This window comes from Symphalangus syndactylus, chromosome 8 (genome assembly GCF_028878055.3).
Source record: "Symphalangus syndactylus isolate Jambi chromosome 8, NHGRI_mSymSyn1-v2.1_pri, whole genome shotgun sequence".
In the NCBI taxonomy this organism is placed as follows: domain Eukaryota; kingdom Metazoa; phylum Chordata; class Mammalia; order Primates; family Hylobatidae; genus Symphalangus; species Symphalangus syndactylus.
The window spans coordinates 29,117,325-29,135,685 of NC_072430.2; the positions used below are offsets into that span (position 1 = coordinate 29,117,325).

The window sequence follows — 18,361 nt, forward strand, 5'->3', positions numbered from 1 at the left end:
TCTTTCTACTAAGACAGGAGGAATAGTGTGAAAAATACTCTGATCTAAGCTAAGAGAAATCTATAGAGCTATTCAAAAAATTAGTCTCCTACAGAAAAATAGATGTCAGACATGAACCTTCAAACTTCGAATTCTTTCCTGACAATTTCCAGAAGATAGAAGACCCTCAGGTCTAAGATATGTCCACTAGATGGCAGCATGACTACGATTAAACTATCCCACATTCTCAGGCACAGAAAAGAGGATTTATTATACTGAGTGGAGATTGGAACTCAAAAGATTTTATGGATACAAATCTATTATTAAAGAATTCTAAACTATAGAATATATATCTCTCTCTATATAGGTGTATATAAAACTAATATAGAATTCTGAATACTATTGTGTACAGTATCATACTGTCATTCTTACTATAATTCTTACTATCGTTACTTAAATCGTATGTGATTTAAGCAGGTTTAATGTACAGCTGAAAGTCCTTTGTTGTCTACCATCACCCCTTCTTGGCCTATCTCAGCTTTTGCCTGGCTAAACTAAAACTGCATTCTTCAAAGGGCAGGGAATGTTGACTTATTAAATGGCTCTGATCTAAATCATCAGCCACACGGTGGTGATCTTACTAATTATTCTTCTATCATGATTTTCACTCAGTTACAGGCAGTCGGCAGTTTCTTCTTCTATAATTTAATATTAGTGACAACCCCCAATTTTTGATATTTCATGGGTGCAATATGTTAAATAATTATGTTTTTACTGAGTGCAGGTCATGTGTGAGCTGTTGGGAACGCAGAACAAGAATTTGATGGAGGTTGCACTCTAGTGGAATATATCATGACTCATATATGAAGTGCACACCTTAGTACAAAGTAAATGCTTCACAAGTCCTTTCAAGGTTGAGATATCTATCCTATTGATTATGGAAAGTTATTTTGAAAATAGCTGGGTGATCTACAAACAGCCAAAAAGTTTGGACTGGAAAGCAATAGTGTCGACTTTCCAAGTTTAAGGATTATTCAGAGAAGACTGAAGCCAGCCATGTTCACGAGGGAACCAGGTCCCCACTGCAGCTGTCTGCTATTGTCACCATCTGTCATCTTTAGGACACATCCCCATAGCCAAGATAGAGTAAATGAGAAATTGTAGACAGTCAATCTGGTTAATTTATTAGTTAGATAATTGGATATACACTCAGACTGGACAACCAGCAGCACAAGTCACCCTCCTAGATTTGGCAAGGTAATTCTTTCCTTTTTAAAGTACTTGGTTAATAAAGCATGTTCAGAATTTCACTACCCTATGTTCAAAAAGAGGCAGTCTGCCCCAGCTTACATAGCTAGCCAATAAAAAAAAAGAATCCAGAGGTAGAGTGGTAAAGCATATATCAAATGCACATCAGAGGTCCAGTAAATTGCCATTTTACTGTGGCTACTGTTTACTAGAAGTCTGGTTTGGTACCCAGACAGTAGTCTTATATCATGCTCTTTCCAGTTCAGTCATTTATGACTCGAGGTTATCAGATGCTTCTGTAAGCTCCCGCTTCAACTGTTTGTGCCTGATCTTCAAATTCTGCTCCCGGGGCCTTTGTGCACTGTGTGTATCTGCTCGACTTGTGTTTTAGCGAGTTGAGGAAGGAGGGGGTATGCCTTGTTGATCTGTGGTTGGTAAGATCATAAACGAAACCACCATTGTTACCGGGCAGAGTGTAAATTAAGCAACAGGCATGTCCAAGGATAAAATGTGAGAAGGCCTTTCTTGCTGCCATGAGTGGGTTTGGAGTGTGATGCTTGCTTATAACCTGGGCAACGGGTGCTCTCACTGGTGCAGTGACTGTGAAAGAACACTGAAATGTTAAAGAGAAAAGCTGTTGCCCACAATCTTATAAAATGGGCTTTCTGTTTCCAACAACAACAAAAATAGACAAACAACAACAACAACAACAAACCATAAAGAGTAAAAATAGCACAATGATGGAAAATTGTGAGCCAACATGGAGGAAAGGTGCCAGGGTTTCTAGGGCCTGAATTTTCCACCAGGAAGCAAATATATTTAGAAAGAGGCAGCACCTTTTGACATTTGCTAAGTGACTTTGATGATTGACTTTTCAATTGAGTTTCTGTAGTGAGCAAAAGAGGGGTGTGAAGAAAAAGCAATTTTCCCAATGGAAGTATAAAATCCTTCAGACTAATGAAATGCTTTTTCTGGTTTAGAGATAACAACCCACTTTTGGGTTTTATGCCTAATATTGATTCTTTGTGTATTTTTTATAGAAGCCTTCATGAAATTCAGTTAATTGTATTTTGTTAGACTGAGAGATTGTCTTTTTTAATATTCTCCAAACCTCCTCACTCATGGCTGTCCATCCCTTCTCCATTCTCCCTATCAATAGTTTAACATTGATGGATGGTTTGTGGTAGTTTTTTTAGAAAAACAAAACTTGCTCTACCTTTTCAATCTCCTCCTAGTTCGAACGATTGCAAAAATGCTGAAAAAGCCAAGTTCCTTTAAGGAATAAGACACTGAAAAATGATCATTAAATCCTGATGGGTTTTTTATTCTGCATCCCATAATTTTAAGGAGAACCACTTTCCGAGATGGTTGGATAAATGCAACAAATATAATGAGGCGGAAGTGAGGTCCCAAGGCAGCTTTGCAATCTACAGGGCACTCGGTTTATTTATTTACAAACACTGTAAGCTATCAGGGTCTGTCTCACTAAGCAAAGATAACCCAGGAACAAAACACAGTAGACTTGGGGGAGTCAGCAGTTTGGTGGCTGCTGGTGGGGGCTGCTGTGTCTTCTGTCTTAAAACGTCCTTGGTGTTTTATTTAGGGAAGGCATTATCTTGACAGAACTGCTTTGCTGTTAGGCAGTAAGATGAGTTACTTCTTGGGATAAAGGTTCTCATAAAAGAATTTGGACAAGAAGACTTTGTGGTTTATAGAAACTGTAATCTTTACTGAATGACTGGGGTGGGCATGGCAAGAGGAATTACATTTATAATTGCTTAAAGGACAAAAAGGTTCAGCTTGATTTAAACCCAGAAAATGAAAGAATCATGATTATGAAAGGAAAGGGAGAGACAAGATATTACAGTGAAGAGTGTGGTCCTGGGATTTAGAAGACTTGGGTTTTAGTCCTGGTTATGCTTAGTAGTCATATGTCCTTGGGTGAATCACTTGACTTCTCTGAACTTCAGTTTTTCTATCTATAAAATAGGGTCTTCTGCAGGCATACAATGGGCTAGGCTAAGCACTTCATATGTGCTAATTCCCTCCCTCCCTCTCTCTCTCTCTCTCTCTCTTTCTTTCTTTCTTTCTTGACAGAGTCTCGCTCTGTCACCCAGGCTGGAGTGCATTGGCTCCATCTCAGCTCACTGCAACCTCTGCCTCCTGGGTTCAAGTGATTCTCCTGCCGTAGCCTCCTCAGTAGCTGGGATTACAGGCATGTACCACCACGCCTGGCTAATTTTTGTATTTTTAGTAGAGATGAGGTTTCACCATGTTGGTCAGGCTGGTCTCAAACTTCTGACCTCATGTGATCTGCCCGCCTTGGCCTCCCAGACTGCTGAGATTACAGGCGTGAACCACCACACCTAGCCAGTGCTATCTAATGTAACCCTCTCAATTATGAGGTAGGTTAAATTATGAGGTAGGTACTATTATTATTAATACTCATTACTCAGATGAAGAAACTGAATCATGTAGAAAGTTGGTAACTTTCCTGAGCCACTGATGGGGGCAGAATTTGGACATAGCCTAAGACTGGTGTGTGAAACCACTATATACATACCACAGGACTACCATACCATAGAATCACTCTGGAGAGATGATCCTTGGCTTGCTTACATGAACGTGGTATGAATAAGATAAGTTAATATTTGTAAAAAGTGTTCTATAAAAAAAAACCCACATGGATGTAAGGGAATGTAGTTTTTAATTTATTACTAAAAGCCTCCTGCTGTGGTTTGAGTGATGGCATCTCTTTATAAACTCACATTGAAAATTAATCCCCATTGTGGTGGCATTAAGAGGTGCGGCTTTTGGGATGTGACTAAATCAAATCCCTCATGAATGGTTTGGTGCCTTATAAAAGGGCTGGAGGGAAGTAGCATAGGCTTTTTGCCCTTCCGTCTCTTTGCCATGTGAGGACACGGTGTTCAAGGTGCCATCCTGGAGGCAGAGACCAGGCTCTCAACAGACACTAAATCTGCAACTTCTTGATCTTGGACTTCCCAGCCTCGAGGACTGTGAGAAATACATTTCTATTACTTATAAATTACTCAGTCTCAGGTATTTTGTTACAGTAGCAAAAACGAACTAAGACATCTTAATATTAGATGTGCAGAGTGTCTATCCAAGATTGTAGACTCAAGCAGCTATGAGGTTACTTCACCGAGTGGGTATATTAGTTTGCTAGGGCTTTTGCAACAAACCACAAACTGGGTGACTTAGAACAACTGAATTTTATTGTCTCTGTTCTGGAGGCCAGAAATTTGAAATCAAGGAGTTGGTGGGGCCATGCTCCCTCTAAAGGCTGAGGATGTAATCAGACATCTTTCCTAACTTTCTGGGAATCTCAGTCATTCCTTAGCTGTAGATGGCCACCTTCTCCCTGTGTCTCATCACAATGTCTTCTCGCTGTGCCAGTCTGTGTCCAAATTTCCCCCTTTTATAATGACACCAATCACAGTGGATTAAGATGTACCTCATCTTATCTTGATAATCTGTGAAGACTCTATTTCCAAATAAGATCACATTTACAGATATTGGGGACTAAGGGGCCAATACTTAATGGAGGCACAATTCAACCCAAAACACTGGTAAACATGGGATGCAATTTGAAGTCAGACACACCATGTTCAAATCCAACCTCCACCATTTTCTAATGCAAGGTGACTATTAGTTTCCTATTGCGACTGTAACAAATTACGCACATATAGTGGCTTAAAACATCAAGAAATTTAGTGTCTTACAGTTCTAGGTGTTCTACTGGGCTGAAATCAAGGTGTCAGAAGAGATGTATTCCTTATGGAGGTTCCAACGGAGAATCTTGTTTCCTTGCTTTTTCTAGCTTTCTGAGGCCACCTGCATTTCTTGGCTCATGGTCCCTTTCTCTGTCTTCAGAGCCAGCAGTGTAATACCTTCACATCTCTCTCTGAATTCTACTCTGACCTTCTTCCCTCTTTTGTCTCTCTTCCTCCCTCTTCTATCTTTTAAGGATCCTTATGATTACATTGGGCCCACCTGTATAATACAGTATAATATTCCCATGTCAAGAGGCTAAATATAATCACATCTGCAAAGTCTTTTTGCCATGTAAGAAACATATTTATAGGTTCCAGGGATTAGGACTTGGACATCTTTGGGGGGAATTATTCTTCCTACCACAGTGACTGTCCTAAGCCCCCTCTGTAAATCAGAAAATTTAGTGTTGTTATTTCAAAGTGTTGTTGAAAAACCAGGTGCAGTGGCTCATGCCTGTAATCCCAGCACTTTGGGAGGCCTAGGAAGGCGGATCACTTGAGGTCAGGAGTTCGAGATCAGCCTGACCAACATGGTGAAACCCTGTCTCTCTTGAAGATACAAAAATTAGCCAGGCATGGTGGCATGTGCCTGTAGTCCCAGCTACTGGGAAGGCTGAGGCAGGAGAATCGCTTGAATCTGGGAGGTGAAGGTTGCAGTGAGCACAGATCGCACCACTTTACTCCAATCTGGGCAACAGAGTGAGACTCTGTCTCAAAAAAAAAAAAAAAAAAAAAGTGTTGTTAAAATAAGTTATTCTGGGCCGGGCGTGGTGGCTCATGCCTGTAATCCCAGCACTTTGGGAGGCCAAGGTGGGTGGATCACCTGAGGTCAGGAGTTCAAGACCAGCCTGACCAACAAGGTGAAACCCCGTCTGTATTAAAAATACAAAAATTAGCTGGGCATGATGGCAGGCAACTGTAGTCCCAGCTACTCAGGAGGCTGAGACAAGTGAATTGCTTGAACCTGGGAGGTTGCAGTGAGCTGAGTGACTGCACTCCAGCCTGGGCAACGGAGTGAGACTCTGTCTCAAAAGAAAATAAATTAATAAAATAAAATAAGTCATTCTTGTGGAGTACTCAACCCAGTGCCTGGCACAGAGTAACATTTCATTACATGTTACCTGTTAATGATATGACTGGTTTCATCCATGTTATGTTCTTATGGAAAAGTTTCTTTTTAAATCCTTGTAAGTGGTGGGGAAACGTATGCAAACATTCCTGATATTTGTATGACTCTAAAGCAAAGCAGGGATGTTCTGTTTTCTGAGCAATTGGTAAAGCTACTTGTACCTAATGAGGGTGGTGGCGGGTAGCGGGAGGGCTTGAACATCATTGCATTGTCTACAATTCTGTCCGTTTGGTTCCCTATTCAATCAAGTGGCAATTACCAGAGATCACACTTGGGAAAACAGCCAATTTAATTTGGCGATCTTAATTCAGTTAAATATTACATTTTTAGGTACCTTAATGTTTAAGACATTTTAATGGCCACTGTAACACTTACTCTGTCACCTCCCAATCCCCAGCCTCAATTTAAATCTTTTTAGCGTGTTTAATGTATCTTATATAAGCAGCCTGAAGCCATACTAATGGAATGGAATAATAAAAATGATTGTTTTTTTATAACTACAATAACAATATAAATAATTGAAGAATACTTTATAGTTTTACAAAAGGCTTTTTCATAGCCTATCAAATAAATGACTGATTTGATGGTTGCACAAGCATTCTGGTGTGTGGACAGAGATTCTGACGCTGGCCCTAGAATCAGACTGACCTACTTTCTTATCCTACTATTGCCCCTTGTGAAGTCTGTGACCCAAGCTTAATCGAGACCTTCCCTGAGCCTCAGTTTCCTCCTGTGTTAAATGCAAACATCAGAATTTCCTCAGAGGATTGTAGTGAGGATTCAATAAGAAAATGCCCATAAACCACTCAGTACAGTGCCCGATGTGTCTGAATGACAGATAAACACTCGCTGCCACTATTACCATTGCTACTATTATGGTAAAGAGATATTAACGCGAAGGTCTTCCAGTCCCCTAAAATATGTTTTAGGAGACTTTGTTTGAGGGGATGTCTTTCTGTTGTGCTATCTTTCCTAGGAAAGGGCATGCCATTAGTCATTTATTATTTTATAATTTCACATTTTCAGCTGTGCACTCAAGTTAACGGAGCCTATAGTCCAAAGTGAGGTGCAAAACCACAACTGAGACTTGCAAAAGGAGCTGAGCCAAAACTGGATATTGCCCCATACCCGAGCACTGACCTCCAGCCTCTAGTAGGTTAGAAAGATGGACAAAAAGGTGGCAGTTTTATGGCGAATCTCTCCCGTAAGTTGAAGAGTGGGTTCTTTCACCTCGGGTCCATGTTGAGTGGTGTGAGGAAACTACCCAGAGAACCTAGCATGTGTCTCTGGCTGTTTGGTGGGCTCCACAGACCAGCACTTGACTCAGCTCCAGAAATCCAGAGCGAAGGAGGCTGTGTGGTTGCTAAGAGAATGGAGTGAAGAAGAGATATTGCTGCCTTGGGATGGGCTACACTCCCGGCGTTTCTCCAGGCAAAGCAAGTGGGTTCCATGGAGAAGATGGAGGCCATGTCTGAGGCAGCGCTGGACATCTTAGATCCTGAGCAAGATGGCAGCCTCCTTAGGAGAGGGGGCGGGGTTCCAGGTTTGCAGAGCTGAAGAAGGATCCCAAAGTGTCAGGCAGAAGAGAAGCATTTGCCCAAGTCAGTGAAACTAGAGGAAAAAAAGAAAAAAAAAGCCAAGCGACTGGGTGAGGGAGCACGTCTCAGAGACTCAAGGAGCAGCCGGGGAGAGAACCTGAGGGCGCATGCCCCCATCATCCTGAGAGGAGACCCCTTTTCTACTCTCGTCTCCATGCTTTCTGATCCAGAAGGGTGAGAAACCACGATTAACAAGTTTGAGGAGAAAGGATGAATGTGCAAGGTGGAGAAAGAGAGGTCAGACACCACTTTCTCCTGGGCAGGCAGCCAGCCTGCTTGGGCCAGCGGTGAGCATGGAGAGGCTCCGAGTGAGAACGCAAAAACGGAAAGTTTTATTTATTCCATTGGATAGAAGATAGGAATTTCCGAATCAAGCCTTCTTTGATTACTTGAAAGTATTCAGAAGAGTTATAAAACTTGCTCTAATCGGATCCAGGGACAAGAAAAAGCCAGTCCCGTGGCATGAACTGGAAGGGCCTGTGGGAGAGAGAGCGGAAGCAGCTCCTTGGTCCTGTTTCACGAGCTATGCTGTGCGTCCTAGTGGTTACCTCATTATTCTCACAACAGCCGCGGTAGGTAACTGTTATCCTGAGGAATAATAATAACCCTTCCACAGATGATGTCATCAAAGCTCAGAAGGGTAAAGAGTTTGTGCCAAATCCCAGATTGAAAATAAGCGGAGGCTGACTCTGAACCCTGCTTTCCTGACTCTACTTGCTCCACCGGAGCACAGAGCGCCATCATGTGGTCGGAAGGGGTAAGGGCACCAAAATCCACCAGGAACCCAAAGCATATTCTCAGAAGTCCTGAATTTCTCATTAGGAGCCTTATGACTGGCTCGAAGAGTGTTATTCTTCATCCTGGGCCCAGATGTGTTTAAGTAGGCTATTTTGTGGTAAAATACAGAGCCGTAGAATGGCCTTTTCTCCCTTTTCTTTTAGCACAAATATGTTTTACGGGACTTTGAGGGGGATGTCTTTCTGTTGTGCTGTCTTTCCTGGGAAAAGATGTGCTGTTAGTCATTTATTATTTTATAATAAATATATTGACTTTATTGCTTTTGTGATCAGGCCATTCTAAGTGGAATTAACTAGAAGAGAACCAAAATGGTGAAGACAGAAACGGCTACAGTGGATCATAGGGTCAGATTCCTTTGGGAGGCCTGAAGGCCCCACTGAGGCTCAATAAAAATGAATGATCTTTCCTTTTTCATGGGAACAAATTGATTTAACTGAGTATGACCGTTGTCTGTGTGCTTAGGGGACTCATGATGATGTTTGTGTGCCTTTTCCCACAGGAAGATTATGGCAGTTCCATGCTAAGTAGCACTTGTTTGCCCGGGTACTGTGCTCGCTGGCTTCTGTGGAGTTTGTGAAGATCTGCCCCTTAACCCTTTATGCCTGAAGTTGCAATTTTTTGAAGTTTTGCAATCAGACCTCGGCCACGACCTTGAGCAGTAGGATATAAATAACTCCCACATACTTAGCATTTGGAACACTAGACATAAGTGTTAATGACTTAAATGAGGTAGAAACGTTTCAAGGTACTCCTCCTCACATTAAATCTGTTTCCTGGTCATGCCCACCAAATTGGCTGTGGGGTGTGACACCCCTCTGTGTCATCCCCTATGTGTAAGTGATCAGTGTCAGTTTAGGAGGCCATGACTCCCCTTCATTCAACGAATCACTCCTTTGGCCACTTCCAGCCAAGGGCTGGAAGCAGGAGCTGGAAGAGCTAAATATTACATTGCACTACCTTGAATAGTATAACTAAAGGAAAATACAACCAAAAACAAGATCTCTGACCTGTCTCCTTCTCACTCTCTCCATGTCCTGAGGCTTTCATCTTGCCGAGATGACACAACTAAAATCAGTTAGGGAGTCATCTCTGATTCTGGCATATGCTAAAACAAACGTCACATCAAGGGCGATTGAAGAACAGGAATACGTTTAGCTCAGAAACAAACATAAACTTGGGAAGACATAAAAGGCCTGTTGGATGAAAGGAGAGTACACTTGTTCTCTGTGACTCCAGAAGACAGATCCAAGGAAAGGAGTTGAGGTCACATATAAACACACTTGGGTTCAATACAATTGGACAACATTTTAGCTATTTAGATATCTCATATCTAGAAGATACTGTGTTCTTTACACAACATCACAAAATTTAACCAAATGGTTCTCTTCTTTTGCCTTTTTATGGAGAGCCTTTCTCCATGCTCTCCATAAAATAGGTTGTTATGTTACTTCAAAGGAGGTCATAAAGGTTGTGTATGGATGGAATGGAATGTTCTGCATGATGCTTTGGTGGGGGTGGGGGGGTTAAAGTTTGGGCATTCTCCTCTCAGTGGGGTGCAGAAAAGCATAGTTTTTGAAATCAGACTGCCGTTAGTTCCAGCCCTGTCTCTGCTGCTCATAAACTGGGTGACCTTAGGCAAATTATTTAAACATTCTTAATTTCTTTATTTGTAAAATGCAAAAATAAAAATTACCAGTATCACAGGATAGTTGTGAAAATTAAATGCTTATCATGGCCTGGCATCTGATAATAATAACAGACACATAAGAGGCAACCTCAAAAGACACTCTATATTTAATTTTTTCAAGTTTACTACCCTTAGAAATATGAATATAACCGAATGGCATGTTCTACAAAACAATATAACATCACAATTACAAATCCAAATCCTGAGTGTTTTTAAAGAAGGGGTTTGATCATAGGCATTGACAATTTTGAATTTTTCTGTTAGTATTGTTTGTTGTTTCTCATTCATTTCTATGGCCACTAGCCTATGCTGGCAAACAAATGATAGTAGACCCTTCCAAATATAAGAAAAACCACTGGGAGAAAACTCAAATTTGATATATTTTTATATGTTAAATTCAATGTCATTATTTTTGGACTCAAATTGGGATTGAACCCCCGTTTGGCTACTTAGTTAGCTTTCTGACTTTGAACAAATTATTCAGCCTCTTTAAACCTGTCTGCTCACCTATCATAAGAGAATTGTTGTGCCTTTTGCCATTTGAGGCAACATTCACAGGTTCTGGAGATTCAGACATGGGCTTCAGGAGGGCTCATTATTCAGCCTACCACATGGCCCGAGTTGTTCAAGCAAAAGCTGGGACCTTGTGTCAGCCATGGTAGAGCGTGATTCCTGTATTGGCTATATGCTTAATAGCAACAACCTATGGACACTTAGAATCCATGATTGTAAATGGGAGACAATAGGAATATTGTACCACCTCAAAATGAAAATGCTGTACTTCCCTTTCTCTGTGCCCTGCACTGTGATGTTTCATTTCAACTGGGCAAATCTTTTTATCTATAATTGCATGTTTTTTGACAGAGTCTCACTGTGTCACCTACGCTGGAGTGCAGTTGTACAATCTCAGCTCACTGCAACCTCCACCTCCCAGGTTCAAGCGATTCTCCTGCCTCAGCCTCCTGAGTAGCTGGGACTACACCATGCGTGGCTATAAATGCATTTTCTTAGGATTATGTTTCATACACTTTGTACTGGTCCAGAGGTTAATTGACCCCCTCTCTCAGTGCAATTGTTTTGACACCCCTTCTTCTGGCATCCCCTTTTTTGCAATCTTTTGCTCAAACCTGGCAGAGCCATCACATTTATATAATATTTTTATGCCAGCACTGTTCTAAATAGTATATATGTGTGTGTATATATATATATGTACTCACTTAATATTCAAATATTCTAGTATGAATGTATCTTCGTTTTTCAGATGAGGAAGCCGAGGCACTGAGAGGAGAAGTAACAAGCTCAAGGTCTCAAGTGAGTGTTCAAAGTATGTCTGTCTCCACAGCCCATATTTTTAACCAATACACTATACTGTATCTCTTCAAGAAGTCCTTAATAAGTGCTGTTTATTATTATTTTTAGAAGGCTCAGAAATAAGTGTTTTGGAGCCCACCTCCTACAGTTCTGTCCTTGTCTCCCCTTCATGTCTCTAAAAAAAAAAATAAAAAGAAAAGTATAGTAAGAGGAAAGAAAGGACAAAGAAAGCAAGAGAAGTTCATGTTGACTTGGTACAGAAGTCACATCCCATGGGTGAGCAACACATGTGTGAATGATTCCACAAGTAAGCAATTGGCAGATTTTGTAGTCTAGCATTTAAGCCAGTGCCAAGCAGATGTTGATAGAGATATTTCAGAGAAACATCATAAAATGATGATTAAGCTAAAAGGAATTTGAATGGTAAAAATTTAGAGTCTTAAATTTATAGATTTATGACTACTCTGTGCATTTATGTAAAAATTCAGTCTTAAATCTGTAGCTTTGCTGCAAATTTGTAAAGGCAGGGAGAGGGTAGAGTGGCAAGAGGTGATTATGCCTGGGTAGTTAGAGACAATGGGCTTTCCACTGGCAGAACCTCTGTTGTGCTCAGAGAGTGTTGGAAATACAAGATGGTAGGCTGCATGGTGGTTATGAGTCCAGGTTCTGAGGCAAGACCGTCTGTATCCAAATTCTGATGCAAAAACTTACTGGCTATATGACCTTGGCCTAGTTTACTTAACCTTTTTTGTGCCTTAGTTTTCTCAGGAGAAAATGGGCATAATAATATCTTCTTAGTAGGGTTGTGTTAAATGGGGTTAATACCCATAAGATCATTATGCCTCTCATGTAAGTACTCAGTATATGTTAATAGTTACAATTATCATCTTATCATATCTAATATGCTTAGGAGATTACTACACATTTGAGAAGGAGTTTTTCTTTAGATAGATATTATAGAGGATGCACTCATTGTTTGAGGGAGAAAAAGAGACAGATAATAATCTGCTTACGTCAGCTCAGGCTGTTATAATAAAATACTAAATACTGGGTGGCTTAAAAACCAGACATTTATTTCTCAAAAACCTGGAGCCTGGGAATTCCAACATCAAGGCACCAGCAGATTTAGCTCCTGGTGAGGTCTCTCTTTCAGGCTTGTAGACTGTAGACAGCTACCTGCTTGCTGTGGTCTCACATGGCAGGTGGAGAGAGAGAAAGCTCTCGCCTTTCTTCCTCTACTCTTTATAAGGACACTAATCCCATTATAAGGGCCCCACCATCGTGACCTCATAGAACCCTAATTATCTCCCAAAGGCTCTACCTCAAAATACCATCATATTGGTGGTTAGGGCTTCAACATATGAATTTGAGGGAGGCATGAACATTCAGTCCATAACATTAGCAAACAGAAAAATTGAGAAGATTCTTCAGATTGTGATACATACTATGAAGAGAATGTTTCAAAAGAATGAGGTTGTGTGTACCTGGGATTGGGTTGGGGCATCAAAATCTATTCCAACTGGGTGGTCAGGTTGGACCTCTCTGGGCTGGGATCTAAGTGAGAGCAAAGATCAGGGAGGAGTGTTTAAGTGAGTGGGAGCAGGGAGGGCAAAGACCCAGAGATGGGCAAGAGCTTGAGGTTTTGGGGAAATAAAAATATAAAAAGCCCAATGAGGTTAGAGGAAATACAGGACAAAGTGAGTGGTAGGAGAAGTGGGCAGGGGCCAGGGTGAGAATGACAAAGAGGAGATTTTCATTCTAAGTGCAGTGGGAAGCCATTGGAGGGCTTTAAGCAAGGAGAAGACATGCCCTGATTAGTGTTTAAAACTTGACGTTATTATGCTTTCTATGTACTGTCATTTAGTATTGACATGATTACTCTGGATTTATTGATATATTTAAAAATAGTCTTTTTAAACTAAGTACTCATTGATTTACTAATATTATTTTAATAATATTTATAACTCTGGAATTTATTAGAAGCTTACTGTATGCCAGACATGTGCTAATTACTCTGTGCACATGTGATAGGAGGTAAATTGAAAATTTCAACAGCAGTAGCAGGATACTGTAGATATGAAATTCTAAAGGAGATCCCCGAACAAATGGCAGATTTTCAAAGGAACAGGGGTTACAAGGCATGAAAAGCCACCAAGAAGATATAAAAGAATAGAAAGAATGGATTTGTGAAAAGGATTTCTTTGTGAAGAGCCGCTGCCAAATTCCTTCCCCTCCTCTCCTCCTCTAACTTCAGTGAGACTACCTGGAGGGTTCTGTGTGCTGACATTTTGAGGGGACATTAAGATTGGGTCTGAAAAGGAAGAGTGTGAAGGAAGAGGGAAGGAGAGCAGTGAGGGAGGAGGAAGTGGGGAAGCAGGTCAAAGTAGATGAACGTTGAGTTAGAAGTGTGTATTTTGGCTGGAATGTTGTGCCTGGGGTCATTTTGAAAGGGCTCTGCCCAAGAGGACCTTCTAGAAAAATCAGGTTCACCATGGAATGGATCCTGGCTTGGGGAAGGGAGAAGATTTGAAGTCAAGTCATATGTGATTATTTGCCGGAACTGGTCCTTTACATTTCTGAGTTGAGGCTGCATTTGAGGTGTGACTGGAGGACTTTTTATTATCTGAGGCCCTTGAGTTGTGAGCCATGCTTCAGACAGGACTTCTACCAAGTGCAAAGCAAAAATTTCTCCCACCGAATCGATTTTAAAGCAAAGCATTGAATTTTGATTATAAATCCTGAGCCACTCTTGTTCCAACATTGCTACTTATATATAGTATTTTATTTAATCCTCCACGAAGTGGGTACTATTCTTAATCTCATTGTAAGGATGAAGACGCTAAGGCTTAGAGAGTTGCCACTAATCAGTATGAGGTCACAAGACTTGTAGGGAATAGAAGAGGGTTTGGACCCAGAACTTCTCCTAGCCACTGTGTTATGCTGCTAAGGAAGCAGTGAAGGACCCCACCATTGGTCAGGCTGATGGTGGAAACAGCTCATGGATGGTAGATTTTGATTTTTGTAAAAAAGAAGGATGTCACTCAATGTATCAAGCCTAATTCCTAATTTCTCAATATAGAACAACTTGAAAATATCCCCAGAATGAAGTTGAACTTCAGCTTTGTGGTTCATAGCATTGTCTCTGGCATATTTCAGGAATGGGAAGCTGGGTTTTCAGGGAGACAGGGCACCCATAGGTGCTGATCTCTTCCTCCGTTCCTGTGACCCTCTTTCCCCCACTGGTGGGGAGGTAGCTTCAGAGAGGACCCAGAGTCGTCAGTTCAGTTCAGTCCTGTGGGCTGTGATTTTTCTCCAGGGCCTTCATCTTATGTCCAATTTGCTGAGCTTTGTAGGGCTGGGGCAGTTCTTAATGCTGTGGAGCTATGCTGGAGGGGTGAGGAATTATATTTTCAGAGGGCCTTTCAGGTACCCCTGAAATACAGCCTCTTAATCTCTCCTCCCTCCTGCTGTGTTACCTTTCTTGGGGAGCATCCTGAAACCAGCTTCATCTGTGTGTGCCACCATCTCAGTCTAAAGCCATTGTTAAACACCCATTGTTAGGATCATGACTATTAGATAAATAAAATACTGCTGTATATTCAAGCATGGCCTTTACAGCATTATATTAAAACAATAAATCAAGTATCACAGACTCAGCGTTTGAGCCAGCTTTTATTGTATTATTCCATTCTCTCCATGATCCAGCTTTGAAATCCCTCCTCCTGCATTTATGATTTTGAAACATTACATCAGTTATGTCCCCATAGCACTTTAATCTAATTCAACACTTTAAGGAGTAGGTAAGTGTTTAGGACCCTGAGCCAGGCTCTGATCATTTTATGAAACCATTGTTTTATAGAAGAACATTACCTTTATTACCAGATTCTATGGTGTGTTTGGTGGGGGGACAATCTGGTTACAATTACAAATAGTGTTTTTTAAGAGCTGCAGTAGACAGCTCAGCCATTTGAAGATGAGGTACAGCTTCCTCAATTGGTCGTAGCATATTGGTACAAGATGTCAAGAGGAAGCACATCTATGCCTCAGCCTGGTGCTTCCTCTTCAGAATTTTATGTTAACTATTGGTGCAGGTGGTTCCAATGGAAAAACTTGATGTGTGTTCTGAAGTGATGTTACTCATCCATTGCATAACCATCACCTATATCAAAGTAGGGCCTTTATGTAGTGGCTAATACAGTGTGTTAAATTCACCCTAAATGAATTGGATGCCATTAAACCTTTAGAGCGGTGGGACCCTTCTTACAAGATGGAAGGTCAGACTTCTGGAAGAGCAGTTCCCTTCTGCAATGCTGCTTCTCTGTCTCACAAGGAAGAAATGGGTATTTGTCTCCATCAATCCTCAAGCACTTGCCAGAATCCAGGTGTGTAGTTCCTCCATACCCATTTCTTTTATTTGACTTGCACTGGGGGGATAGCACATGGCTAAAACTATTTTTAAGCAATAACTCAAACTATGTCAATAGGATACTGTTTCAAATTCAGGTGGCCTGTCTTTCGTATACTGTAAGCCTCTGGGAAGCCAATACATGTCAAAGAAATATAAAATTATTTACTGGGTCCATCGTGCATTTTTGAGGAAGCCTGTGGCAATTTGCTCATCGCATTCTTTGAAGGCATCACACAAGTAGGTGCCATAAATATATCAAACAAATTTCAGCATTCACCTCTGCATAATCAACCGTTCAGCATTTGAGAGTGTGCAGGAAACTTCCCTCTTGGGAGTTCCTTTGCCAGATGATTCTTTTATCTATGATGGCAGAAGTAGGTGGGCAGGTGTGTCTATCCCGGTGATCAGCAGAGGCTCAAGTAGGCATGGTCGTTAATGTTCTTAGCTCTCTTGCTGGAAGTCTTTTAGTGTTACATGGTACTGAGTTGCTAGGGCTCTTTAGCAATCCCTTGTGGAGTGAAGGAACATCAGTTAAAGTAGAGAGTTGGGTGCCCTGAAAGAAAACCGTGAAGAACTGAGCCTTGGCTGCCAGCATTAACAGGGATCTCCAAGACCCCTCTGTCCCCTGCCTGGGAGAACATGTGCATCTTTCTCCATGCTCCTTGTGCAGAAAGCCCCCTGAGGGGCCCTGGCCTTTCTGAGTCATCATGGCTGGGGCTAAGCTGAGCAGAACTGACTTCATGGGCATGTAGTTTGAATAGCCATTTTTCTCCTCTTTATTAAAACCAGAAGTGCATGTGTTAAACTTCTTATGAAAAAGCTATGTCTATATGGGAAATAAATTATTTATTTTCTTTTTGATATCTAGACCTATAGTCATTGTTTCAAACTATCTCAATTCTATAGCCAACCTGCTTTCTTTCTCTCATATTTAGAAGCCAGCGTTTACAGAGTGCCTACTATGTGATGGCCACTGTGCTCAGTGACTTGTTCACGTTATTTCTAGTTATGTCTTTGAGGCATGTGGAATTAGTTATCCCTATTTTACAAGTGAGGAAACTGAGGCTCCAATTTGCTTAAGAAACCTTGTCTGGGCTGGGCATGGTAGCTCATGTCTGTAATCCCAGCATTTTGGGAGGCCGAGGTAGGTGGATCACCTGAGGTCAGGAGTTCAAGACCAGCCTGGCCAACATGGTGAAACTCTGTCTCTACTGAAAAAAACAAAAACAAAAACAAAAACAAAAAAACAGCCAGGTGTGGTGGCAAACACCTGTAATCCTAGCTACTTGGGAGGCTGAGGCAGGAGAAGTGCTTGAACCTGGGAAGCGGAGGTTTCAGTGAGTAGAGATCATGCCACTACACTCCAACCTGGGCAACAGAGTGAGACTTCATCTTAAAAAAAAAAAAGAAAAGGAAAAAAAAAAAGAAACCTGTTCTGCTAAGTGCCAAAGCAAGTTCTGGAAACCAAGCTTTCCTGGCCTCCAAACCCACTTATTAAGGCTTATTGAGGTTTCTGCTCCTCACCTCAGAGGGACCCAGGAAATACTTGCTCCTGAATTTTGGGACCTTTCTGAACAAATATAAATGTCTGGTCCATATGTTCAAAGGTGTTCAGCTTTGATCCCTATTCAGAGGTGGAATCACTGCAGAGGGTTTCAAGCCACATCTTCAGTTTTTCTAGATTCTTCTCTTAGCAACCAGAATCCCAGGTTCTTGTCCAACACAAGTTATGGGGAGGATGCAAGGTGAATCATCAAATAATGTGGCTACAGGCAAAAAGGATGAAGAATGGGTACGCTGAAATTGCGATGAGCTTAATCACCTGCAAAGATTGTGTTACATGCCATTTATTTGGAGATGTATTTATTTATTTATTTTTGAGACAGAGTCTCACTCTATCACCCAGGCTGGAGTGCAGTGGTGTGATCTTGACTCACTGCTGCCTTGACTTCCAGGGCTCAAGTGGTCCTCCCACCTCAGCCTCCTGAGTAGCTGAGACTATAGGCATGTGCCACCATGCCCAGCTAATTCTTCCACAAACATGACTTTGTTCATGTGTAGTTTTGAGGTCTCCCTTTTTTATCATCAGAGAGATAGTCAAATAAAAAAGGTTTTGGAATCTTCTAGTGCATTTTACATAGGGGACCTGTCCAGTCTTACTGCTGCTTCTCTTTGACATGTCACCATGCTTACTGCTTCTATCTGATGGCCACTCATCTTCCATTTAAGATGGAAGCATTTTTTGTAGAGACAGAGTTTCACCATGTTGCCCACCATGTTGTTCACTCCTGAGCTGAAGTGATCCACTTGCCTTGGCCTCCCAAAGTGCTGGGATTACAGATGTAAGCCACCGTGCCCGGCTAATTTGAAGCTTTTTAAGAAACAGAATCTTAAATGGAAGATGAG

General features: G+C 41.4%; 1 long non-coding RNA gene across 1 annotated transcript in view; it reads left to right on the forward strand.

Moving 5' to 3' along the window:
• The first annotated feature begins 3,721 nt into the window (after positions 1-3,721).
• The window catches only part of LOC134737439 (uncharacterized), a 158,717-nt gene continuing 144,077 nt past the window's right edge, over positions 3,722-18,361 (forward strand). Inside the window, exons 1-2 of the long non-coding RNA XR_010122338.1 lie at positions 3,722-3,855; positions 11,498-11,547. This is a non-coding gene — a long non-coding RNA (uncharacterized lncRNA). The remainder of the gene's footprint in view (positions 3,856-11,497; positions 11,548-18,361) is intronic.